Source organism: Falco biarmicus, chromosome 3 (assembly GCF_023638135.1).
Source record: "Falco biarmicus isolate bFalBia1 chromosome 3, bFalBia1.pri, whole genome shotgun sequence".
Lineage (NCBI taxonomy): Eukaryota > Metazoa > Chordata > Aves > Falconiformes > Falconidae > Falco > Falco biarmicus.
Window position 1 is genome coordinate 27,807,734 of NC_079290.1, and position 25,074 is coordinate 27,832,807.

Here is a 25,074-nt window from a genome sequence, read left to right on the forward strand (position 1 = left end):
TAGGCAGGGGCACTCCCTTACCTTATCCTGTTTGACACAGTGCCCTGTGCAGGGAAAACCTGAGTCACTGCCCTTTCTGCTTGTTCCTGGGGGGAATATGCCATTGCAGCCCAACGCAAAAGAGATGCTTCCCCAGCAGTGTGAGTCCTGCCCCGCCATCTTGCTTCAAGGTATTTTACGTTTCATGGGCATAAGGTAAAACATTGCGACAGCTCTGGGTCTGAAAACCTTCCACGTCTGCAACTAGCCATTGGGCTAGGAAGCCAGGTCCCCTCACCAGCTCTGCCTGGCATACTGAACCTTAAATCCAGTTCTGTGATGTGGGGCATAAAGAAAGTGCCACGCCGCATCATTACCGTGCCCACACCAAGCTGGCCATGGCTCTCCTCTGCAGTGCATGGATGGGCTCTGAACCCCCGCTAGCTCAGCAGGGAGCTGAACTTAAATCAGATTTCCCAGGCAAGCGGTCTCAGGCTGCTGTGCAACACAAGGGGAAGAAAGGGAGTTTCTGCACCGCCACCACCTCTGCTGCCGGTGCTTTCTGAAGAAAATGCAGCTGTTAGTGCTTTTTGTGTGAGCTCCAGCTCTAGAGGTGTGCGTGGGGCATGCCTTGAGAGCACCCGCTGCCGGCACCACTGGGGAGGCTGCAGAGGAAAGCCTGTTTCTGGCATTGCTGGGAGCTAAATAAAATACGGCTTCTCACTCTAAATACAGAATTTAACAGTAAGAAGTGCATGTCTGACTGGTTCCAGCCGAAGGCAGAGCCGTAATTGTGAATTTACCTCGTGTGCCATTTTTTAAAGCTTAACCACAGAAGCCAACTGGAAATTAAACCAGCTGTTCGGGGGTTGCAAACCAAAATACTCTGAGCAAACCCCCATGGTTAGTACTTGGATGCCAACACTGGTGGGTGATGGCTGCGGTGGGGCTTGCCAGGGCAGCCACTGCCCTCCTTTCCTGTGCAGAACCCCGCTCCAGGGAGCCGATCCAAAGGAATCCATGAGATCAGCATAGATCTCTTGGAAGCAGATTTCAGAAGTATCTATAAACCCTTCATCTTGCTGCTTAGCGCTGATCTCCAAAGTGATGCGCACACAAAAAAAAGGACGCTGCAGTGGTGACATCAATTACGTGAGTTGGAGCAAAAGACATTCCCCATCCCAGCAGGCAAGGGAGAGCGACTGGGATCTCCCAACAAGTTACGCTGGGAAAGGAGGGAGTGAGCCATGGCATCCAGATGTAATCCCAGGCTTGGTACGCCTGCTCAGTCAGTGGATGCTGGGGGAGGTGGGGGACCGTCTGGGGGGCAGAGGGTGCCTGCCTGCCCTGGGTAGGTCTGAGCAGCATGTCTTGAGGCGCTCAGGGTCTGGTTATCCCACCCCCTTCCTAAACCAGGCCAGATCAGCTATGTGGGGGGGGACACTGCGGTGCCAGGGCACCTTGCTCATGCCCTAAGTGTGCCTTTGCCAGTGCTCGGGGATTTTTAATCTCTTTGGAGAGGACAGAGAGAAGGCTGGAAAAAGCAAGCATTTTCCCTTGTGGTTTGGGGAATAATAATTTCCATTACAGCTGGAGTATTTGTGGGAGGCTTAGATGCTCTATGAATGAACTAAGATGTATTTTAAAAGAAGAGGGGTCCTGATCTGGGGCAGCTTGTCTGGAGCCACAGATGCAGCTGAGACAAGAACTAGGGCAGCCTGTCTACCTGTCCTGCCTGGAGAGCTTGGCTTGCTGAGGTTTTCCTCCTGAGCTTTACCATCCAGTGGTGCTATTTCAAGACACCCTTAACCAACCGGTCCCTGATCCTGGCAGAGGGTCCATACAGCCTTGGTGCCAGGGTAGGTGCCACAACGGAGACGTGGCACATGCCCGAAGAGCCGAGAGGAAGGGCTTTGTCGTCAGCGGGCCTGGCTTGCATACTGCACAGAGGCATCAGGTATTCCCCTGGCAGCTCCCCGCTTTTACTGTAAATAGATGAATCATTTGTCTGCTTTGGCAACAAACTTAGATCACCAAGGAAACACTCGCAAGCTGTCAGAAAAGTTAGAGCACAAAATTAGGTCAAGAGAAACGATGAATGAATGAATATGTGCATTATGGGCTCGGACTCCCTGTTCTGTGTCAGAGATTTTCTGCAAAAATCTTTGCTCCTCCTGGAGCATGTAGTCAGGGGGGTGATATTCAGCTAGAACAGATGGTTTTGGAATATGTCTTGTAATGTAATCGAGCATGTCACATGGAGCTTCCATGCCTTTTCTAGGGATATGGGGATCTGGAACGCCTTCTGTTGTTACCAAAAGGAAATGTGATAGTTTGGCAATAAGAAAATGACCTGGTTTTGGCTGAGACAGAGTTAATTTTCTTCCTAGTAGCTGGTGCAGTGCTGTGTTTTGGATTTAGTATGAGAACAATGTTGATAACACACTGGTGTTTCAGTTGTTGCTAAGTAAAGCTTACCCTAAGTCAAAAACTTTTCCGTTTCCCATGCTCTGCCAGTGAGTGGGTGCACCAGAAGCCAGGAAGGAGCAGAGCCAGGACAGCTGACCCAAACTAGCCACAGGGATGTTCCATACCATAGAACTCATGTTCAGTATATAAACTGGGGGTAGTTGGCCGGGGGCTGCCGATCGCTGCTGGGGGACTGGCTGGGCATCGGTCAGCGGGTGCTGAGCAACTGTATTGGGCAACACTTGCCTTTCTTGAGTTGTATTTCTCTCTATATGTTGTCTCCTTTTTCATCATCATTATTATTACTAGTAGTATAATATTTCAATTATTACATTGTTCTTATCTCAACCCAAGGGTTTTACCTTTTTTCTGATTCTCCTCCTCATCCCACGGTGGGGCTGGGGGGCAGTGAGTGAGCAGCTGTGTGCTGCTTAGTTGCCGGCTGGGGTTAAAACACGATAGAAAACTAGAGCAAAACACATCTTTGGCCATCTTGTTATATTCACGACAAGACAGGGGCTAAACTTGCTCATGCACTTGCTGTGCTGTAATAAAAATCAGGTAATAATCATAAAAAATGCATTAAATAATTAAGAATCTTTGCTAGGATACCACAGTTTTGATGAAACTTCGTAACTGCTTGTGTATTCTACGCTGAAAGTCAAAGTAATTGTCTGGTGAGAATAATTCTGCTGTTACTGTTGCTTCAACTACTCGGAAGGTCTTGGTAGATGTCAAGATACTCGCATGGCAACAACTTCCCGAAGAAACCGATGCAGCAGTCGCGCAGACTGCCCGTGCACTGATAGCTGCGGCGTGGCACAAGCACACTTTGCCTCAGCTAAATATTCCCCAGGGCCTCAGCAAAACCTAAATGGCTCTGAAGAGTTGAGTCACATAGTGTCTCCTCTCTGCCCAGCTCATCTCCTGACTGCTTCCAACACATGCAGGAGGAACTGACATTTGTCAAGTCTATTTTTATTTTTTTAAAACCTTCGCAATCATCTCATTTCATTAATGCCATCCGGGCTGAATTCCATACAGTTGTCATTGTTTAATTGTGAGGGCTGGGATTTTTGCAGCGATCGCTAGGGGACTCGCATGGGGAACTTACGGTGAACAGCAACCTCAGGCAGTTTGAACGCTTCTACTTGGGAAACAGATTTTAATGTTTAATTGCCTGGCAGGCAGCTGGGAAGTTCAACCTCCACCTCCCCAGAATGAGAAGAGAAAGAGAGTATCGCGTGCAACTTGAGTGGTATCAAAGAAAATATAGAGTACAGAGAGCACATTAATGGCCTACAACACAGGGTGGTCAAAAAGTTAATGAAACCCTCATGAAGCAAATAAAGCAGCTCCCCCGACCGCCTGTCAGCCAGGATGTCACGCCGCCAGCCGCAGCACATCGCAGGAACAGTCACTAAATAGAAAGGCGGTCAGAAGCTGCAGCACGGCTAAAGGACAGAGTAGCCACCTTCGAACAAACTGTGCAATCAGCTTAACGAAGACATGACTCTTGATCAGCTGTAATCAGTATTCCTCGGGTAATCCTGACTCGGGGGGGAGGGAGTGCCAAGGCAGAAGTGAGGGCAAGCTTAGCCAAAGGGATTCCCTTCGGTGCAGCAGCGGCACGGAGCGCTGGCCCGAGGAGCGTGGTGGGCAAGGACATCAGAGCTGCTCCTGCCCCTGGGAATTAGGGAAACAGGTTTAGGGAGCTCCCACCACTGGGAATTAGGCCATGTGCTTCCTACTGGCATCACAGACCTTGACCTGGCAGGTAGTGGTCACCCTGGCACCCCATTCCCCCCATTGCCCTGCATCCCGCTGCTCCTGGCTCCACACTGGCCTTCCGGAACAGAGCTTGGGAAATGGGGAACCTGAAGCAGCCCCGCTATGTGGGAGCCTTCGGCGGGGGCACTGGAGCAGCTTGAACCCTGCATTGGAGCTGTCCCCCTGCCCAGCCACGTCCCTTACCAACCCTGACCCAAGGGCTTGCCTTCCCCACCAGCATCGGCACTCGCCGAGCCCCCAGCCCTGCTCAGCTGAAGTTTGGGTCTCTTCTTCTCATGAAGCCTGGGAGATGTCAGTGTCTCTGGGACCTCACCTCCTTGCTCGGCGGTGGCTGAGGTGACCTGTGAGCTTCCCACACTGCCAGCAAACTTGCGGCTGCTCAGGAAGGCAGTGTGGTCACCTCCATCCCCTTCCGCTGGAAACCATACTGGTAAAAGAGTCTTGCTGTTTTCTGAAATAAAGGGGAAACTGTGGCATCCCTGTGAAATTCTTAGCCCAGCACATGGGTCAAAAATACTCGTCATTGAACAAAGAAGGAAAAAGAAATTTTTACTGTCTGAAAGTACCCAGAGGGGAACGGAGCGGGTGGAAAGGGTGAGCCCTTACAGATATCTAGCCTAGATAGCGTCGCTTGTGTCTTAATAACCCTCCCAGCCATGTCACAGCAGGAATGATTTCAGGTCTTTCCATAGGAGAACATCTGGAGTGGTTAGTTGCTAATCTGCAGCTGGGGGGATCTTTCTTTTTTTTTTTTTTTTCATTTATGCAAAAGACATTTCAATACCCTATTTAAGTGAAGCAACAAGTATGATGAGTCGTGGATGAGTCACCAGACCAGGAAAAAAGCTGCAGGAAGGCTGGACTATTTATAAAATGTAAAAGAAAGAAAGGAAATATATTTTAGATGCAGATAGATCTGGAAGGTGACTCCAGCTTCTCTTGGGGGGTTGTGTATTCCCAGGCACCAGGCAGCAAACCTCCCAGGAGGGAGCAGGGAAGCGCCAGAGGGGTGTGCACGCTTTTTCAGAAAGGATTCATTGACATTGCAGAGAGCAGCATGCACCATGGAGCCTGCCAGCCACTCGCCCCTGGCCTGGCCTTTGCAGCTCCCCCCGGGGGGCACGGCCCCGTCATTTATTGCCTTGGCACTGGCTCTGGGTGCCAGGAGGGGAGGTAAGCCAGCCCCAGCTCTTCGCTGGCACGGCACGAGGGTTGGCTGCCTGCACCAAGGCGGCTCATCGCCGGTACGGTCAGGTTCCGCCGTGTGAGCCACTGCCGGCGGCGCAGGCGTGGGGCTGCCGGGCTTCCTCCACCGCGCTCCCCACCGGCTCCTCTGTCGGGAGGTCCTGGGCTGCCAGCAGGAAACCTCTCCACCGCTCAGCCCCTCCGGCTCTCGGCTCTCACACCACCGTACCGCAACGAGGGAGGTGGCGGTGCCGCAGGGAAACAAGCAAACGAGAAAAGCTATTTGGCAATAATGGTGAGGCCTGGGCATGGCTGGCAAGGGCACTGCTGAGCGTGCAGACTGGCCTAGTGGTCCCACAGGCTGGAGATACCACTGCCTGAGGCTGGGCTTGGGCAGCGGAAAGCAACAAAATCTTCACTTCCACTGAACACTGCCAGAGCTGTCTCCAAGAGGACACATGAGCAATGTGGCGTGGCCTGCTCACACAGCAGGTATTCGTGCATCTCCCTGGCTTTTGACAGTTAAATTCTGGATAATTGTAACTGCTCTGGGATGCAGTTGGGCAGGCATGGAGCAAAGGGCTCCTTGCCAAGAAGGCAAAGAGTACCTGAGGTCTTGAATGTCCCACCTGCAGAACATGGTCGATGTCTGTTGGATGGGGTCAGACTGCACCAGTGCCTGTTGCTTTCGGTGCGGGCGGGTCTGTGGCTGGAGTCCTTCGGGTGGCCAGCACAGCTCTGCCCTCACACCCCTGCCCTGTGCTCACACTGTCCCTGCTTCTGACGCTGGGTCAAAACCCAAAAGCTTGTCACAAAACCATGTCACGGCATGGTTACACAGGTGCTTAGACAGGGCACATGGATTGGAAGGTGATGAGCTTTTTTAGCACTTTAGACACAGACTATGTGCTGGTGCCTTGATTCAGTGCTCACAGCTCTCATCGTAGAGATGAGATGATGAGAAGAGATGGTGCTGATGTTTGGCACATGTCCCAGTTTGCAGGATACCTGTACACCTAATGAAATTTGATGTGTTTAGGAATTTATTAGTCTCTAGTTTCATAAAGCACTGGATCTGGGGAAGAGGGAGAATGGATCTCAGACGTTTAAGTGATAATGCCTCTTGAATAAGTAGACACCATATGAAAAAATGCTCACTACTATTTGCACGCTGTTTCAGGCTTTGAATGGACAGCGGTTTGGTGAGTAAATAGTGTGAGCTGGGTGACAGCTCCTCAGCTACTACTTTTTTTAAGAAATCACCCAAATCAGTGTGTTTCAGGAGGGAAATCAAAGTGATTCCTCACTTGAGGAAACTAAATCAGTTAGTATTGTTTCCTAAAGTTAAGATAGCTGGCTGCCTTTGTTACCCTTGGCCTTTAAGAGAAAAAAAAAGGGGGGGGCACCCAATTTGTATGTGCTTAAATTATTGTTGGTTTTAGCAGGTATCTTGGTTTTGTCTGGAATAGAGTTAATTTTCTTCCTAGTAGCTGGTGCAGTGCTGTGTTTTGGATTTAGTATGAGAACACACTGGTGTTTCAGTTGTTGCTGAGTAGTGCTTGCTCTGCATCAAGGACTTTTCCGTTTCCCATGCTCTGCCAGTGAGTGGGTGCACCAGAAGCCAGGAGGGAGCAGAGCCAGGACAGCTGACCCAAACTAGCCACAGGGATGTTCTGTACCATAGAACTCATGCTCAGTATATGAACTGGGGGGCCTTGGCCGGGGGCTGCCGATCGCTGCTGGGGGACTGGCTGGGCATCGGTCAGCGGGTGATGAGCAACTGTATTGGGCATCACTTGGGGCTTTTTCCTTTTGGGTTTTATTCCTCTCTCTTTCTCTCTCCTTTTCATCATTATTATTACCATTATCATTATTATTATTGTTGTTATTATTATTGCCACTGGAATTATGTTATTATTATATATTCTGCTGGGGGTCCCGGGGGGCAGTGAGCAAGTGGCTGTGTGGTACTTACTTGCTGGCTGGAGTTAAACCATGGCAATAAGTAAGAAGAAAAGAAAAAAAAAGGCATTCCTGCCGGGGTATTTCAGTGGCTTTTACCACCACCATCAACAGAAACTTTGCAATGAAGTGTTAATGGATTTAGTTTTGCAACACTGCTGCTGGGGAGGAGAATTCCTCAGCAGCATAACAGGGTGCTGTCTTGGCTCCATCACATGTATCTAGGAAATCCAGGCCCTGCTCCCTGAAAGCACTGAAGCCTACAGTTAAAAGCCATTCCAACACTAAAGCAAACTTCTAATTGTCCTGAAAGGTGTTGTTTTCCTCCATCAAATAAAAATCCTCCCTGCAATAAGGAATCGATCTGCTTTATTTCTGCGCGCTGCTAATGTCATTGGTTGGCTTAAGTAGTCTATAAAATAAACCACTGCTTTTGCTGAGGTAGCGCCATTGAGGTATGCAGGCTGTGGCGGCTGGGAGCTCCTGGGAAGGCACTGCCTTGTCCCATCGAGGCTTAGCAGGGCTTGCTGGGTCTGGCATCTTCAGACGAGGTTTCAGAAGTCTTGCTACCCACTGCTTCACTTCGGTGCCGGGCAGGACAGCCTGTGGTGGGTAAGTCTGCACTTTGGAGCCAGGCGTCAGTGTCGGTGTCTGACTGGCAATGATTTGGGGTTTCTTTCTCCTGGAGTCTCACCTGCCTTGAGCTCTGAGCCTTTGGTGTATAAGTTCTCACTGACAGCCAAGCTAGACCTGCTTGGCAGGGCTGATCACTGCCGTTTTGGAGGAGAGCCAGGAGGACCGAGCATCACCGGAGCTCAAGGGCGCAGGGCAGTTCTCACTTCCCTGGTTCTTCCTCTCCTGGGTGTGGGGATGGGGAGGAGGGAGCTGCGCTTTGCCCTCCCCACATGGACCCTCTGCACTAAAGCACCTCACAGGGGAGCTTGGGGAGGGGGAGAAAGCCACGCAGGGAGAGCGGAGGAATGGGGACACCCTCTCACCCACCTGCACTGGTCACTAAGACCAAGGCAGTGCCCTGCTGCTGATTAGCATAATTAACACCCATGTAACAGGAACTCTTTACAGCCCTGAGCACCGATTGCCATGTAATTTCAGTGCTGGGTTTGAAGCCACAGGACTCTCTCTTAGCGTCACCGAAGTCGAATAAAATGTTGCTATTAATTAACTCTTTTGCTTTTTGGCCCATTTTTTCCTGGTACTTTTTGCTTACACATTAATACTCCCTGTTTTCCTCTCTGCTGCCTATTTCTCTGTCTCTTCAGTGTTGATCTAGCAAATTTCATTCCTTGTCCCCTTCTCAGTCCGCGAGCCACCGCTTTAATTCGACTCCAGCGTTGCAGGTGCGCTGTGCAAGAGGAAGCGGGATGCTTCGATACGCTGGGTTGGATTCTAAAGTTTTGACAAACACTGATATTTCCCAGGGCAACATCCCCCTTACGATACTGCACCCAGCATAAACCTCACTCTTGCAGACACAAATGTAGCTCTGCAGTGTCACTTGCTTTCTAAGCAGATGTTTAATTGCAGAGGAGATATGAAATGGGGTCCTGGGCCCTGGGGGAGCCCCAGGGATATGTTGGATGCAGCAAAATGAACAGCCTGAATTTACTGGACGTGACCTGAAACTGCAAAAAGAATTTGTGGCTTTTGCTAGGACCGTAGTTGGTGCAAAAACCTCCTCCAGAAAGTCCCCCTTGCTCTGGCACCCTTCTGGCTCCCACCAGGCAGCAGGCACCCCTCTCGCCCAGAACTCATGCCAGCGGGTTTCAGATCTGGGCATTTGCTACCTGAGACATTGGTGCATTAAAATGAGCAGTCGTCTGAAGGAGGGATTTCCAAAGCAGCCCAGGATGTGCCACCTGGGAGCTGGCTGGGCTCACCCGGCTCTCTGGCCTTGGTTTGCCTCCTGGCTGGCCAAGGGTCAGAAATTCAACCACGCCATGCCATTTTCATTACATCAAATTTCTAAGGGAATCTCAGAAAACCCTAAATCCACAGGAAGAAAATGAAATCCATTTTATTCTTCCCACTCACCACTTAGACTAAAGGTGGTGTTCCCTTCAGCTCTACCTTCTTGTAATACCAGCACACCAGAGCCAGGATTGACTGAGCCAGCTTGTATTTCAGTGTTTCGGAGAAAAACATACACCAGTCTGTTCCCCCACCTTTTTTTTTTTTTTTTAAGAATGTCCAAAATAGTTTATTTCTGTTATTTTATTCTGAGCAAGCACTTCCACAGCTGCTTGCTGAGAGGCTCCTGAAAGGGACAGCTTTTCTACATGACAATGTAGGACACATGAAGTATCTTCTAAGGCTTCAAAAATCTGCCTTTGCGGGCAGGGCTTCAGGCAATTTGCTATTTTTAATGCAGGGTTAAAAGAGACCATGCTTGTGTTAACCACGGCTATGAATGTGGTGATTGGAGCCTGAACTCTTTGCCCTGGGAGATGGCGATGAGTTCATGGCTGCAGCTGTGGCTCCTTGCCAGCGGCAGTAACACGGGGCAGCAGCTCTCAGGTCCCCTCACTACCTTGTGGGCTTTGTCCCCAACGTAGCCCCCATGCTTTGGGTCACACAGCATGCCATGGGGACCACTGAGGGTTGTGCCACCGGGACTGCCCAGGGTTGTGCCATGTGGGAGGCCTCCTGGAAGGAGGCAGCAGCCAGGGAAAGGGTGTGCAGAAGGACCACTTCAACAGTGTCCTGCTGGGCAACGCCTGTGGCGTGTGGTGGGCACTGGGTGGTGTGTGGTGGGTGGTGCGTGGTGGTGGCCGGGTGCAGCAGCTCCCAGCCCCAGCTCAGCAGCTGCTCCAGCCACCGTGGTGGTGGGGCAAATGGAGTTACAGGAGGAAAAGGTCCACAGGGAGCTGCTGGGGATGGGGAGGCTGCGCGGGCGCTAGGGTACTAACCGCGGTGCAGGAGGCTTGCTGCCCCGAAGGGGGGGATGGAGGAAGACAAGAGTGTGAGGCAGGGGCACAGGGATTCCAACAACCCCGAGGAGTGCAAGGTATAGGGTAGAGGAGGGGATGTCTCCAGGCATGCTGATATTTTGGAGCGGTGGTTCACGGGGTTCGAAAATACGGTTCGCTAGGACTATGCAAAGCTTAAAAACTGTAGAAATCATGAATTCAGCTGTAACTCTGCTTCCTTCTCTAATTACAGCATTTTTAATGAGCTTCCTGAAAAAAAATAGAGCCAAATATTGTTTTCCTTTTGCTGTTTTCTTACTCTGCTCTACTTCAGCATGTTGGCATCTCCCACACATTCCTCTAGTTGACTCAGACCCCTGGGAAAGAGCCCGAGAGAGAGACGGGCCAGGGCAAGAGCTGCACCCTCTCCAGCTTGGCAGCCCTGCAGCCTCAGTTGTCATGCTGGCTGTGTTCGGAGGGGGCAAGGACTGGCGCCGCAATGCCGGGCTGCAGGTCAGTGCCATCCCCGCTCCTGTCCATCACGCGCTCTGGAAAGGAACGTAGGGAAGAATCATTGTGCAGAGGTTGTTTTTCTTGTAGCTGCTCTTCCTTTTTCCCCTTTCAAAGTTATGAAACCAGGGGCATGAACTCTTCCAGCGGGGATCTAAGACCTTTTGACAGGAACATCTGCATAGGGAGATCCTCGGCATAGGGAGCGATGGGGAAGAAGGGCTGAAGATGCCTGTCAAGCAGGAAGCAGAGAACAGCAAAGGCAGGCGAAGCAGCTTCACTTCTGCTGTTGCTGAGCTGGGAAAGCCATTGCCTGGGGCTCCTCTAACATCACCTACCACCTCCTGCCTCCCAGCTTTGAGGCAGGTCCTGCAGAACCCACAGCTGGGAGTAGTTGCATCTTGGCAATGTCTTCAATTTCTCTTTCTTTTCTTCCCCCACCCCCTCCAGGTAATCCAATTTATATCACACACCCCCAGTAATCCTAAAATTAAGCAAAAAGTGTCTGGGGCTGAGAGGGGCTTTTGTAACACACAGCATCTGTGCAAGGCAGGTAACAGGCTGTGCTGCCAAGGCTTCACTCCCCATCTTTGCTGCAACTGCCTCTGCCTGCACATTAGTCCCCATGAGCCACTGTGGTGAGACAAAACAGCATTTGTCATGTCTTGCTGAGAAAGGGGCTCCCTGCAGTGCTCAGCCCTCCTGCAGCTCAGAGCAGGATGCCTGAAGTGAGGCAGCCTCCCTCCTCCCCTTCGGTTTGCCATGTGATGGCCTGTTTTGCAATTCAGAAGAAAATCAAGAGAAAAACTCCTTGTATTAATTTTTATTCTGACATTAGAAAGGCAAATAGCAATTCTTAGCAGATTGGACTGATCTGATTAAATTCTGAGTGGCTCCTGTGCTGATGGCAGTACTTGAGGCAACTCAGTGGCAAGCTAAAAAAAAATATAATATTGCTCTACTGAGAAGCCTGGGAGGTTTATTTTTCAGTCCCTGTAGCTGGTCTGAGAATTTCTTCTTTCTTTAAAAAAAAAAAAAACCCACACCACTTTTCTGAATATGAATATACTAATTTGAAAATGGAGCCATAAACTGTGAACTCACCCATACTTAGACCTTGGTGCCTGGGACACGGCCATGGTACTTTGGAAAGAAGGTCACTCTATTTCATGAAGTGGGTTTTTCATTAGTTAAAGCTGACAAAAAGCCTCCGGCCTGATTCTTATCATTCTTGTGGAGTTTCCAAGGGCATTTGGGGGATCATAAATACAACCAGAGCCTTTAAGAAAGTTTGTTATAGAGGAAGTTTTTGAGCTATGGTTGACTCCCAAAGGCATGAAGAGCACTGATAATTATATGGATGCCTGAGTTCACAGAGTTAATTCTCTAGTAAAGTCTGTGCTAGTAAAAGATGAAAAGGCAGACCTTCACACCCCCCGATGACACTGATTTCCCTGCTGTTGCACTGATGGAACAAATTTAAGCCAGCACATAAGCAGCAGGAGGGTAGTTCAGTGACTGAAGCAGCCCATGGGGGAGGTGGGTACCTCCAGGGCAATCCAGAGCCCCACAGCGAGGGCTGTACCTCTCTTAATGTACAACCCAGGTCACCCCACTTGCTGTCTGCAGCTCCTGATGCTGAGCCTGAGGGTGGTGAGCCCCTGGCACAGATTGCCCAGAGCAGCTGTGGATGCCCCATCCCTGGCAGTGCTCCAGGCCAGGCTGGATGGGGCTTTGAGCAACCTGGTGTAGTGGAAGGTGTCCCTGCCCATGGCAGGGGGGTTGGAACTAGGAGATCTTTAAGGTCCGTTCCAACCCTTTCAGTCCAAACCATTCTATCGTTCCATATGATATCATTCCATATGATACCATTCCATATCATTCTATCCTATGATGCCTTCAGCAGGAACTGGTGCGGGGAGACAATTGGCCCCAGTGTTGAGCAGCTGGAATTTGAGATGTCTGGGCTGGGTCAGCGCTGAGCAGAGCATGGGGGACAGCTGCAGCGTGCCTGGGGACAGAGCCTGGGATGTTCCTCTGTGCACACCTGGACCCCAGCCCATGGATCGCACTGCCTGGGTAAACGCCAGAGCTGCTGGAGTGGCAGTGAAGAAGACATGCTTGCACTCTCCTGTTTGCATTGGTCACCGCATACCTGGGAAGGCCAGCTCTGGAGGATGGCAGTGAGCCCTCCCGACAAAAGCTCTGCATCTGGTGTAGGTGCTCCTAAATGGCAAACACAGGTGGGATCCTTGCCCAAAGGCTGCAGTCGGGAGTACTTTGTCCATTCCCTGCTGCAGGGCTTTACTTGACCAGCTCTGCCCTTCCTGCCAGGGAGAAGAAGTGCTCTGGGCTTGCCCGCTGCCAGCTGTTGCCTGGTGGGCTTCCCCGAAAGACATGGGCTACAAGGCTGGTCCTTTTAGCGCAGAAGGTGGCCTGGGACCAAATCTGCAGTCTCCTCTCTGTGTGTTAACTGAGGTGTTGCTGCAGAAAAGGCCCTGCCAGCACCTACAGCAGAGCTTTGGAGAGAAAATTACTTTAGCTGATGATGGTCAGCACTTGGCAGAGTCTGGCCGAAGCAGCCTCTCTGGGAATTTCAGCTCTGTCCCAGCCATCTTGAAAACCTGGGACAGCAGAGCTGGGAGCGGAGCACCACAAACCGCAGTGCTTCTTAGCAAACACTGGAGTTGGTGATGAAGCTCAAGGTGAACTTGGTGCTCCGTGATACACGGATGCCCGCAGCTTGCTGAACGAGCACTTCCCTGCACTGCGGACGGCCACATTCAGCCTGCTGCAAAAGCTGGCTCTCTTCAATTCTTCAATGCAAAAAATGGGAGCCAGGTGGTCCAGGCAAAGGACAACTATTTTTTCCTTTTAGGCCCATAGACTAAGCAGAATATCATCTTGTGCTGCTGCAAATGTATGTTCCTTCTCTGCAAATATACCCATATCCAAGTTCTAAGCTGGCTTCTCTGTGCCAAGAGTAGTTCACACACGGCACCTGCTGCCTTTCTGTAGCAGGAGTGGATGCCCTAAAATAAACAAGTGAAAAATAGGGGAAGAGTAAAAGAAGAAGCTTGATCAGAGGGAACGTCAGCTGATAAAGTAACAAATCCATTTGCTAATGTAACTTTTACAACTCCTGAGAACCTCAGCCAAAAATTAAGCAATCCTCTTGCTTTGCTCCAATGCCAAGTGACTTTCAGTCTGCACCATCTATATTAGCTCATACGAAACTCTCTTACTACCTCTTTGGGGATGGAAGAATTTAAAAGCCCAGCTATCTTGGTGTTTTAAATTTGAAATACTGTGGGATTTACGGGTATGGCTGGCAGAAAGCACAAACCTATGCAGCTTGCTTTTGTCCTTTATTTCCCTTTATTTGGATATTTTAAGATTATTTGCCCAGTCAGTGACACTGGTGATGGCCACCTTTATTTCAGCTGAAACACATGTGTCTTAAAACCTACTGGAGAGCCTGCTGACGGGCTGAGTCGCTTCTCCTGTTGCCACTACCTGGTGTCACTACTCCAGCAAGATGTGACGTGCGTCAAGGCTTCTCTGGTCAGGTGTAACCAGCCCCATGCAGCCAGCATGGATGTAATCACGTGCCTTTAGTACTCAGCACTTAACAGAGCTAAAATGTCTCACGGCAGCTGATGTGAAAGTCGGTGTGGCCCACTGCATCCTGCTGGAGACTGCTAGCTGGCTTTGGCTCTTTTATGGGGTGCTTTTCTTTCTTTGATGTGCCTTTCATAAACATTACGTAGCAACAAAAGAACAAGTAGGGTATGTGCAAAAGGGTATACCAGCACTTCCTATAAAAATGCTAATGTTACTTCAGGCCTCTTGAGGGTGTTCAGCGATGTGCAATAAATTACTTTTTTATGGTTTTGTGGGCAGTTGTGAATTTAACACTTTTCAAGGAGCAAGGAGTGTCTTTGTAATCACAGTCAAGGAGATGGAATAAAAACCATTCCAGCCAGCAAGCACAAAAATATCTGGCCTTTACCTTTTGAGTCTTCCTGATAACATTTGAAATCCAGTTAAACCTCTATACCCAGGAGAAAACTAACACAAATAATGTCAGAGAGATTGATGCTTATGCTAGGCAAGGGAGAGGGCCTCTGTCTGTTCAAACACATTTAGTTATCCTTCCCTCTGTAATAATCAAAGGAATATTCTAAAAACGTTAGATTATTAGAGGTAAGCTCATCTCCCTATTTGTTATTTGTGATACTCTGCTCCAGCGTAATGAATATAAGAGATGAGCTGCCGTTTCTGCCAGATCTCATGGGTCTACCCACATGAAGTGTTGGAAGTGAACTGCTCTTCATCTGTAAATTGGAAGTGCAAGAGGTCGATGGGTACAAAAGCTGTTAATAGATCAGAAAAAATAAGCTGAGGTCTAGAGAGCCACCTGAATTTAAGTGGAAAGCCTGGGTCTCCCTGAGGGGAAAAAAAGCAGACGAGAAGGAAAGGTGCCGCAGAGCGTTTCTCTTCCAAGCTGGCCCCAGGGTGAAGCCAGATCTCCGGGGTGTCATCAGGAGACGCTCCTGCACAGATCCCAAGCCTCAGATTTACATGTCTCCAAAACACCGGTTCCCCACAATGACCCAATATCGCTGGAAGAAAAGAGCTCAGGGACTGGAATGCAAGCCCTAGAGAAACCAGAGGCTTTCACAGGGGGCTACAAGATGCGCTGAGGTGATTTAGGAGTTGAGAGCTGATTGAGCTTTCTTGTGTGGAGATATCTGTTGTGCAAGAAGATAAGTGTTTAACTAGTAATTTCGCTTATATCTGATTTGAAAGACAGACAGAAAGACTGAATTCCCTTACAGTAAATGAACCATGCTGGGACTTGAGCTACTGTTGTTGGCAGGGGATGGATACAAGCTCCTTCCTACGCCCTGCAGCGGGACTGCCCAGGGTGAATGTACGTTCAGGAGAAGCTAACGAGCCTTTCAGACTAGCAGGAACCATCAGGTCACCTAATTGGTTACGCTGCATTTCAGACCATCGCATCTCAGCTGGTTATCCTTGAACCGAGCTAAATCTTGTGCTCAACTCCGGTATTTGGTGGGAGGAGTCCACTACTGCTGTGACACAGCAGCAGCAGGGGGACATCCCACCGAAGCTGTTGGTAGCATGTTCTGGGCACTCGCCGCCTGCCTTCGCATGGCTCTGTGGTCTGCCCGCAGGCCACTGCCTTTTCCACCAGGGACTGAAGAGGCCCCTGGAACATGTTCTCACCCCTGGAAATGGGTGGCTGGCCAAAAATGTGGGGTCTTGCCATGCTCTAGTGAGGAGAGATTGCCAAAGGAGTGAAGTATTTTTGGTGCAGCCTGGGTTTGCTTGCAGATGTGTCCCACCGCCCATGCCTCTCCTGTGCCGGGGGCAGGCTGTTGGTGCCGTCCTTGCTGGGATCTCCCTGCACACTCGTTCCCTGTTTGTATTGCTCCAAAGCCAGCTCTCCTCCTAACATGTAATTTAATGTTCTTGCTTTAAATTTGTCCCTCACCCTGATTCCTTCTGAAGTTGTTTGGAACCTCTGCTTTTTGCTCCTTTAATATTTCATTCATGGCCTTTCTTCCTCAGGTGAAATATAGATTTGAGCACTCTCTGTACCACACCATGCTGAGTCTCAGACAAATAAGCCTTCTGTTGAAAAAATAAGGTACTTAACATGGTCCTCAGGCAGTCTGAGGATGCAGCACCTCCTGACACAAGGACTCTAATGTCCTCAAGCCCATGCTTGGCTTTTCTATGGGAATTCTGATCTGAAACTGTTGTTTTTTTCTGACAGAGTTGGTTAACCTTACCCTTGTCCTAGCATTAAAACATCCCCGAAGGTCAGAAAAACAGAAAGGTCCCAGCACTGTCCCATGTCTGTGCATAGCCTGGGTGTCACCACTCCTCCTCCTGGGTGACTCCTGCCTCCAGCTGCTGGACGTGGCACGGAGCAGGTCCGGGGTGCTGCCTGGCATGCAGCAGGAGCCACAGTAATCTGTCTGCAGACAAGGTGCAGCTTTTGTTCCAGGGTCACCAACACCCTGGGGACAGGCTGTGACCAATAAATTCCTTTCATGTAGGCTGTCAGAGGGCAAGTTTTGGTTGTGCTGCCTGCAGAGCTGCCTGCTGCTAACTGACACACCAAGAGGCAACGCATCCTTCTGCTCCCTGGCGACACAGACCTCCATGAATTAATTTTTAAGTCTCTTTCAAACCAGAATTTATCTCATATGTAAAACTTACCAGAGTGAGCCTCTGGCTGAAGCCAGGCTCTGTTGCACTGGCTTTCCTGCTTCCCAACAGCGCATGGCACCCAAGCCCTGGCAAGCCATGGCTATATGTTTTCTCCCAGACCTCCCATACAATTCCAGGGTTTAAGCAAAATAAAGTAAGAGCGACAAAACATCTAGCTGCATCCCACACACGGTCACACACCGTGGGCTGTGGTTCCCACAAGCACATGCTTACATCGAGGACTGCATCAGTTTCTGGCTCAGTCCTCTCTGTTTGCTGCCAGGGTGATGGAGCATCTCTTTAAGAATTCATCTGGGGTTTGGAAAATGCCCCCTGAACACAGGGGCATGTTTGCACTCACTAGCTCCTCTGTGCAAGGGCTCTGCGTGTGTGTGGTGGGACTGAGGTAGTTTATTCCACTTTGCAGCAGGCAGCAGGCACCCCGGGAGGAGAGGCTAAGTGGGCTCCCAGTGTGGTACCCGACCTGCAGCCACACAAAGTGGGTACCCGGGAGCAGGAAACTTGCTCTTCTCATCACTAACGTCCTTGCGTGGGCCAGCACTGAAGAAGCTCGGCAACACTGAGTTGCAAAGCCTGGAAAGTGCTGGATGAGCATCCCTGCACTGTCTGTGCCTGGGAGCCAGGAGGATGAGTATCAGTTTCTAGGAGCTCCCATGAAGGCAGGGTGCAAACTGCCAGCAGTGGGACCGCTGCCCCCAGGGACCATGGGCAGCCTGCACAAAGCTCTGTTCAGAACCGGTGCGATGCCCAGCCCCAGGGACCCCTCCCTGGACAGTGTTTACCGACCTATTTACCGCCTCTCCCTTTGTGTGTGCAGCAAGCCTTTGCCACGTCGTGACTGGCTTTACCTCTGTTTTCCAGGGAAAGTACATGTAAATGGTTGACTACTACTACAGTACAGGCATTGCTCCTAGTCCTTTAGCAACTACTCTAGGGAGTAAACAGTGAGGGCTTCCTCTGTTTTATTTTGGTGCTTTAATCTAATGTGGAGCGTCATTCTCGGTGCACACTTTGCATACCCGTCCTAGAAGGCGGCCACCATATTACCAGGAAGTCAGCTGCACCATGCTGAAAATATCATTGTGCTAATCGGGCACCCGATCTAGTCTGGAAGGCTTGGAGGTTGTGTGGGCCAGTCCCTTGGGCTATTTTTAAATATTGGGGTGAGGATCACATTACGCTGCTGCATTAATATCCATAAATCTCTACGGGTGATAGCCCTGGATTTGGAGCTAAGTGCCCGGCTCTCTAGGCACACCGAGCAGAGTAGCCAAGGAGGGATGGGGACCTCATTGGGGCTGGTGAGTTGTTCACACTTTCCCCAAGATGACAGAGTTTTCCACATGCTTTGCTATTCAGTGGAGCACCTGAAAGCACAGTGAAGGAGTTTCCATCACGAGCTGTGATGGACCACAGGTGGTGTGAGCATGGTTCTGAGCATGCTGTGGCCAAAACACCCTGCCTGGCCCTGCCGACGTGGATGCTCACAGCCCTGTCACCACGGGCTTCTCTGTACTCAGCGTGCGCCTGGCTCTGAGCGGTGGCACTCACTCCTGGGGGTATAAGTATCTCTCCGTTACTCCAAGGGGATTAACTTTGCAGGTGTTCACAGTAATGGTGCAGTTCTGCTGTGCACAGGTGATGTCCCGGGAACATAAAGTGATCAGGGCTTGCCACGAGTAGGCCCCGAGTGCTGGCATTGTTATTGATTCCCTCTCGTTTCTATTGTCCTGCAGCCTTACTGTTTTCTGCAGTCAGTAAAACCTCAGCAAGGCTGCACGACTGGCACTATGTTCGGGTTTTATTGCCTGCTACTTAACATGCTGTTTTCAATTGTTCTCTTCTGCTGCCTCTCCACCAAAGGATGCTCTTTGATTTTAATGATTTATCTGCATGTGCTCCTTACTCCCAACTTGCTCTCAAACTTCACATCTGTTACACTTGTCACCTCTACTGCATCCTGTATGTTCTCCTTATATTTAAACACTTTTGCAGGTAACCAAAGAGAGGAAGAAGCCAAGGCACACACACAGCAGTGGGAATTGCTGCTCAGCATGGGACATGGCTGCTGGCCGGAGCAGGAGGCAACAGCCTCTGCAGCACCTTGGAGATGCTTTGACAAGGACTCTGCTCAGGCTTTCGCATCTTCAGTGCACCTGCTTGGCCCCAGTCCCCCCTCTTCTCCATCCCTCTTGTGTTCCCCCACTGAGCACAGAGCCTTCCCTCGTTGCTGGCGAGTGCTGGGCTCTGGCAGGGGTCTGTCCCAGTGGCAGCCCAAACCACCGGCTCCCGCAGGGCTGCAGCACTTTGCCTGCTGTGAGGCTGCTCGTCGCGGGGCTGTGAGCATGCTGGCAAGCTCTCCTGCTCTCTCTGCCTCCCCATTGACATAACTTTTGGCTCAAATTCTCCTCAAACTGCTTATCAGGCCACAGTCTGTATGCTCTGGGTGGTGTTCCTAGCTCTGTGTCTGCAGGCAGACAACCCTATGCCCCACAAACATGGGGCACGGGGCAGCTGGTGACCCCCCCGATGACAAGCCTGGGGCAGGGGGAGGTGCGAAGGGATGGAGTGAGCACCATCACCACTGGCCATGTGTGCCAGCTGCTGCGAGCCCTTGAGCTCAGCCCAGACCCAGGACCCACCTAGGCTTGGGGGCTCAGACCTCAGTGGGGGGCAGATTTTGTTTTCTCTTTTCGTATGTTTTAAAGTGTGACCGTGAGGCAGAGCCCTGGCTGTTCTCCCTTTTGCAGGCTTTTCTGCACATGCAGGCATGGATGCACAAAGCTATGCAAAAAAACCCAAAACAACCCACAAACAAACATAAAAAGAGTTTGCATTTTATTTTACCGGCAAGTTAAAATCTGTTCTAGTGAGGTGCGGGGAATGATGATTTTCCCTGCAATTCAATTAATGGTTTACAGTTTTTTTAATTATAGCATTATTCTTGCTTGTAGGCCTTTCAAGACTACATGCAACGCCCCAAGTTGGGGACCAGCACAAGGGGCCAAAGAGCTGAGAGACCACGTATTATTTGTAATTAATGTTGAAACTGAGAAGGACAATTACATGGGTATGATTTCACACCACCTACATATAATAGAGCAAGCAGGAAGATAACCTCAGGGGCAGCCAAGCGTTTTTCACCTAGACTGGGATTTTGGCTCCATTTTTCAAGAGAAGAAAACCTCACACATCACTCGCCAAAAGAAAGGCCCAACCTATGGTAGCTGAAGTGGAGGAGGACAAACGGGATGATAGGGAGAGTTAGAAGGCAGGCAGAGATGGAAAAATAACCTTTTATTCAAGGGACTAGGGAAGGGACCTGCAGGGGGAAAGAGGAAGAGCAAGGGCCAGCGCCCACGCTCGCACGTGGAGGTGGCAGCTCCTTGATGGTCACGCTGGAAGGATCAGCTTACTCCTAACCTAAATTCAGTGCAGGATTATTAATGAGGTGACAAGTGCAGGGTGCAGAATGACAAGAAATCCACCAAGTCTTTGGTAGAGAGGCAGGCTTGAAGCCAGGGGTCCTGCTCTGTCTTCTAAACTCTTAGTGCTTTCTCCAGGGGAGATGACAGAAAACAGGCTTGGAAAGTTTATCTAAGAGTCTGGAGTGCCAACAGCTTAGTAGGGACAATGGTTAAATATAACTTTAAGCACAAATAAAATGGATGGATGAAGTTTCTCACCCCGTGTGGAAGGCAGCTGCACCAGTCCCAAAGCCTTGCCGTGCCGCTGCTCGGAGGACGAGGAACCGAGGCGTAGGCATGGGGCTGGCCCCTGCAACGGGCAATAATTTGCTCCTTTGCAGGAGCAGCTCTGCCATGCTGGCTACCACCCTCTGCCAGGGCAGGACCATTGCTTGGGAGCAGCAGCACACCGGGGTGCCGCGAGGTGACAGCTGGGACCAACTGCTTTGCACCTTCCCACTAAGGTACTGCTCTCCCCAGTTTTGCAATAACGAGGAGAGAAACTACATTTCTACACAAACTAAGCCTGAAGAGCACTGCCTGGCTGTGGGAAAACCCATAGAAATCTGTAACTGAAGAGAGGTCTGGAGCTAGCATCCTCGTATGACCTCCTGTTACAAATTCCTAGGGCTCTGGCTATTTATAAATGCCCAGTAAGGCTAGAGTTCAAGAACGCGCTAACAGTTTTAACTACAGAGCCAAGTCACCCTCTGGGGCACCTTCCTCATGTCAGGAAATTCAGAGAGGGTATCTGCTACACGAGGATGCTCCAAATCAGCCCCCAAAATGATTGATTGCAACAATGTGCTGCAGTATACATTAACCCCTGGAAGCCCCTATTGGGGTAATAGCTGCGGTAGGAAGCAAATGAAACTTGCCTTATCCAGGAGCTGTGTTCCAGGGGGAAGAGCTGCAGGATCAAAGGTCAACGTAATCCAGTGCAGAGACCTAACATGGTGGTGGTCTGTCACGAGGTCTCCTGCATGCCCAACATCACAAGCCACAGCGCTCTCTTGCCCGTCTCATTTGCTGTTAGCATTGCAAACAAAAATACTAGCTGCAGTGCGTGCCAGCCTCATACCAGCCTTGTAACGCCATCTTCATCGGGTTTGCTTTTAAGAAAAGTTACAGTGGTAAATTTTAAAATAAATAAATAAATAAATAAATAAATAAATAAATAAATAAAATATCTGCCACCTAGTGGCAAAGGAATTTATTTTATGGGAGATGCTGATGTGTGGGTGTGGTGTGTTGCATTAATGGTGGTTTTCCAAAGGTATTTTCACTTAGCAAACTCTCAGTTAAGCACTATGTGGCAGGTACAGATTTTGAGAACGTGTTCAGGTATGTCCCAAGGTATTTGCAGCATGGAGGTAGTCACAAAGCTAAGTGACTATCTGAGTGATTTGCTTCTATTACAGAAAAGGTCCTAAAGTTGCTCCTACCAGCCCAGACTAGCATTTGACAGGATATAAAATTAATTAGGAATTTTCTCCAGAATTCCCCCTAAGATGTGCCCCCTCAGCCTTCAAATCCTCTTTGAATGTAAACACTAGGAGTCCTAATCATTAGCAAAAAATGGCTCTTTGTAGCTCATTCCTGTAAGGAAAAATACAAACATAAGGAAAAAAACCCCCAGTTTTTCCTAAATTGTACTTTAATAACCGAAGCATACTTCACCGTGAATGTTTGTTCATGTCCCCTGGACTGCCATGCCAACCTCCCCGTGTCTGCAGCGTGAGGAGAAGGAGGAGAGGCCACAGGGGGACCCTGCAGCAAGCTGGGGGGCTGAGCGTGGCGTGGCCAGCCAGCAGAACCTCATCTTGGGGAGATGACAAAAGACCCAATGCTGTGTTTCTACCTCAGTACCATGTTGAGGGGGGGAGAGGGAATTACTGCAGCCAGTCCCAATGGCCACCTTCTCCAAGGGCACCGAAAACTTGAAAAAGAGGGCAAGAACAAGCTAAAAATAGTAAAGAGTTGTACATTGGGTCTTAGAGTGAGAAACTTCAGAATTCCAAGATTGAAAAGGGACTTGCTGACAATGTAGGAACAGTTCATAGCTGCTACTGAATCACTACCAAGTCCGCCTCTGAGGGCTTTTGTCATCTGGCAGAGAGAAAAAATAAAAAGAGAACTGATGATGCCAGACAATCTTGTGTTAGTAACAAGGCATGACATTTAATTATAAGAAAATAACCAACTGGAGCAAAATACAGAGAGTCTGCTGAAGTCTTCAAATAAAGACTAGGCACCTTCCTGGAAGTCGGGCTTCGGGCAGTTTGTTTGTGGTATAAGACAACGTGAGATTAGGCCAGATGATCTGGCAGTGCCTTCTGGTCTTGAAATCTGGGAATGAAGTCATACCCATCAATAGCCTTGTTACTCGGGAGTGTAATTTGGTGTTAGGAGCCTAACTTAGGAACAAAGTGTGAAGAGCATGTGTTAAGGATGAGCAATAAGGATAAGAGCAGCCATCGCCAGCCCTGAGATCGCTGCGGGACTTGGTATATTCTGCAAGTCTGAAGTCACGGGTAGATGGGAGGTGTTGAAATGTGTTTTCTTTTCTGCACGCTTAGACAGCTTCTGTAGAAATAGTTACAAAGTGCCAAGACTACATCCCAAAGGGGCTCCGGTTTTACTACTCTGTGGGCTGTTTTGTAAGAAGATGGTGTTCCCCAGGGGTCCGTGGCATCCCCAGTCCCCATCCCAGTGCTTGCTCTCATGGGAGGCTCCCTTGCAGCCTCCTAGTTGAGGTGTGGTTTATTTCTACACATCCTCGACCAACATCAGCAGAATCAGGCTACCTGTGCATGGGCAGCCTTTCCGTATATAAAAGAGACTATAAGAAAGATGGAGAGAGACTTTTTACCAAGGCCTGTACGGACAGGACAAGGGGTTTTAAACTGTGAGAGGGTAGATTTAGAATGGACATAAGGAAGAAAATTTTTACGACAAGGTTGGTGAGGCACTGGCACAGGTTGCCCAGAGAAGCTGTGGATGCCCCATCCCTGGCAGTGTTCCAGGCCAGGCTGGATGAGGCTCTGAGCAACCTGGTCTAGTGAAAGATGTCCCTGCACCTGGCAAGGGGTTGGACTAGATGACCTTTAGAAGTTCCTTCCAACCCAAACCACCCCATGGTTGTATGGTTCTATACTGACCCAGCTACACGTCAAGTCCATAAAGCTTAAAATTTATTATCAGCTATTTTTTAAGCGTTAGCTGGATGCTGAAAACATGCCAGAAGCAGCTCATTTCTTGCACCAAAGTTGAATTACCGAGCTGGTTACGGTCAAGTCAAACTGATCCTCAACATCTTGCTGGGACGTTTTACTGCAGGAGTGGTTTTACAGTGGTGCTGGTTTTGGGGAGATGCTTGCAGTGGGCTGCCCCAGGGGGCTGTGTTCGCTCAACAGGAGGCCGAGGTGCTGCTGACTTTGCCAGCCTGGTCTAAATGGCATCAAATCGATGCAGAAGACTGCTCTGAGCCTTTTGAATGCATGAGCAGGGATGGCTTTGCTCCTTGCTGGAGTATGTCTCCAGCCGGGAGGAGCAGGGGGCAGCAGAGCTGGGGGTCTCCCCAGCCATGGCGCTCCCAGCCATTGACTCAATGCTTTGTAACCCATCCCCCCTGATTCACCACCTTCACACAAAAGTAAGGCTGGCTGTTTGCAGGCTCAAAATAAAGGACAGGCTTTGTTTCCTTCAGGTGTGTTTCCAGGGTAATATCCCTGCTGCAGTAGAGGGTGGGAGCCCTTGGCACCGGGGACCCCTTGGCTGCTGGAGGTGTGTTGCCCCAGCAGTGTGGGGGTCCCATGGGAGCCACGTCCCCCCGTTTGACAGTAAACAACTGTGTTTCTCAGCCAGGCTAATGGCAGGGGACGACACCCCACTCTGAGGGGCTTCAAGTGGGCAGCACACCTGCGCGACACCAGCCCGCAGGCCATCCACCCTCTCCCCTGACAGATTAATGTTGGAGGTTTGTTTCTGTGCCAGCTCAACCTAAAGCATGAGGTTCCCCACCAGAAAAATCTGCTGTGGGGGAGTGCACTGCAAAAAAGAGGGGGCAACCTTCCTCCCTCCAGCCCCAGGGGCTCACGAAGCCTCAACCATGCAGTGCTTGCTGGAGAGATGGCTGGCACAGGCAGCTTGCAAAAGCAGGCATCGGGCATATTGTCTTTTTATGTGCCTTTCTGCAGTCAAAGCGAATGCTGCTTCCTGCAGGAGTGCATGCCCAAGCGCTGAGGCCAGGGCAGCAAATGCAACCCCCCTGCAAGGCTGTTCCTTGTCCCTTGGTGCCACCCCCATCCTGCTGATACCTGTGCTCAGGGAGAGCGAGGGCTGTGGCTATGTGAGGTCCCACTCTGGACCTTAAATTTTTCTATATTATTACTTGGAAGAAATTATATTGACAATTCTCCTCTTCCAACTGAGAAAAGTTTTCTTATTCATTTGGAGCTATTGATTCCTATAGCAGGAAATGTTTTAGTCATTCTCTCCTCAGCTGGTAAGCCCGC

General features: G+C 50.0%; 1 protein-coding gene across 1 annotated transcript in view; it reads right to left on the reverse strand.

Annotated features, from left to right (window-relative positions):
* ATP6V1C1 (ATPase H+ transporting V1 subunit C1) overlaps nucleotides 1-25,074 on the reverse strand; it is a 162,819-nt gene that overhangs the window by 109,330 nt on the left and 28,415 nt on the right. The window lies entirely within an intron of this gene.